The sequence below is a fragment of the Monopterus albus genome, unplaced genomic scaffold, assembly GCF_001952655.1.
Source record: "Monopterus albus unplaced genomic scaffold, M_albus_1.0 scaffold182.1, whole genome shotgun sequence".
NCBI lineage: Eukaryota > Metazoa > Chordata > Actinopteri > Synbranchiformes > Synbranchidae > Monopterus > Monopterus albus.
In genome coordinates this window covers 1,571,921-1,574,259 of record NW_018128062.1, presented here as the reverse complement: position 1 = coordinate 1,574,259, position 2,339 = coordinate 1,571,921, and positions in this window count along the sequence as shown.

Here is a 2,339-nt window from a genome sequence, read left to right as displayed (position 1 = left end):
AGGGCAGTCACGTGGATCCTGCCCAGGAAACTCACTAGCAAACAGCTGAATGCTGAAAGGGAAATAAATTTGCAGTACCTTGCAGAAAGTTATCCCTTGCACAATAGCATTTATTTCCTCTGAAAAATAGTCATGACTAAAGATAAGTAAGAAACTGTGGACCTCCGCAGCTTTCTCCAGTGACCTGATGAGTAGTCTCAGGTATTCCTGCCTGTTGTGGACCTGCACAACCAGCACCAGTTCAGGCTCTCCTGGATACTTGTCCGCATTGTGAACAAATTGCTTGTAATTAGCTGTGTAAATGGACTGAGTCAATTCTGTCAGCGAAACAAAGTTTAACTTCACGGGTTCCGCAGACTGCGTGGCCTCATTTCCCTGACTGACGTCACTGATGTCATTATCGGAAATCATTAATACGCGTGCTGAGAAGAAGAGAGTCAAAACTACAAAAAGCCCACCCAACAATACGAAAAAATTCCTTTTGACCAGCCGTAACCTCATTTTCTTACAGTTAAAAACAGACTTGGGCATACAATGGCAAAAGTTATTCCTTCACCTTGTCGCGCGGGTTCTTAATCTGAACTCATCTCCAATATTGTTTCCTCGTGCGCTCTTGTCATTAACAGTCTACCGTCGCGTGCCATTTTAAACTAAGTGTCAGACGTTTCTTGATGGCTGCTGTGCTCCTCGCAGTGTTGGTGTCTTACCACAGGAAACCGTATCATTTGTCAAATAGTCGTTTCTGCCGCTTGTTTATCGCACCTGTGGGGGGTGAAATCAGAAAAAAAGCGAACTGAACATTACATACACAGGCCATGTATTAACTTGGCATTAAAATTAAACCCACTCGCTGCGGTTACCTTAGTCAGACTTACCATAAGTAGGTGTAATCTGTCACCACTTTCACACCAGGAAGAGGTGGATAGAACTATGACACATCTTGGGTAAAACTTATTGACTGCTGACGTGTACAATCCAACCAACGGGAAGAGACTGAGCTCCTGCTCAGCGAATCACTGGCCTACCTATAGTTGTGTCATTTGAGAAGCAAATGTCAACTATCTGGCACATTTGAAATGGACCGAAATTTTCTTGTACGAAGTAATTACCTTTGCTGAAACATAACATTAAAACTAACGTTTCTTCTCTTAATCTCCAGTAAACTAATGCTATATGTCTGTTATATGTATCCTGTGGTATTACACCAATTTTGACCTGTAGTGAGATTGTTATTTATGTTATTTATGAAAGAACTGCTGTTTAAAACTTAAGCACCCTGGGCTGTGGTGGAATGTAACTAAGTACATTCAAGTAACTACTGCACTTAAATACCAATTTGAGCTAGTCTACTTTACTTGAGTATTTTCTTTACTACATTTTGAAGGGTTATGCTACAATTATTTGACAGTTTTAGTTACTTTACAGGTTTATGTGTTAAACTACCCACAGCAAGTAGAGTGGGAACATTTATTCAGTTACTCATTAGTCAGTTAGTTGACTTGGCAACAATTGTTACATCATAGATACAATTTTTCCTACAAAAATGCCAAACATTGCATCGATCTGTAGCTTCTTAAAAGTGAGGATTGTCTTGTTTTTCTTTATAATAGTTTAAATTCATTTGTAATCATTTTGAAATTTGAAATAAGGTTGGACAAAATAAGTATTCTAAAAATTGGCACTTTTCAGATTTTTTTTTCAAACCAAACAACCAGTTAGTTTCTACAGTGAACATAATTATCACTCCTATACAAATATTTAAAATTACCTCCACTTCAAACAAGTGAAACAATAAATTGTTGTTTAAACATTAAAGTAAATCATATAAGTAATGAAAAACCAAATGACAAAGTCTTTTTTTGCATTGCGTGTTTGTAATAAGGTACATTTTCCTTATTTTCATGTAGTCACTTAAGTAACTTTTTCAAAGGAAGACTTCTGCTTATAATTGAGTACTCTTACACTGTGCTATTAGTACTTTTACTTTTACCCCTGTTCCTGGAATTTATTTACTCCAATAGGAACTACTCAGCTCAGACAGGAAGGTCTTTTTTCACCTAACTGTTATTGTAGGTTACTTGTTCAGGTTTGACTGGTTGAATTGGAATCAGTTTTGTTGTTATAGTAGCAGTCTCACTCAAACACATAACAAAGGGCATGGGGGGGTGATACCTGAAAAACTACAAAGCTGGAAAACTTGATACCCCCTGATCAGGGTGGACTTTACAACAGAGGATGGAACTAGAGATGCTTGGCCAAAACTAGACTCACTGTAAACCTTTTTAGCCTTGATTTAACCACAAAGTCTCTTGAGATATACAGTATCTCTTTTACAAGAG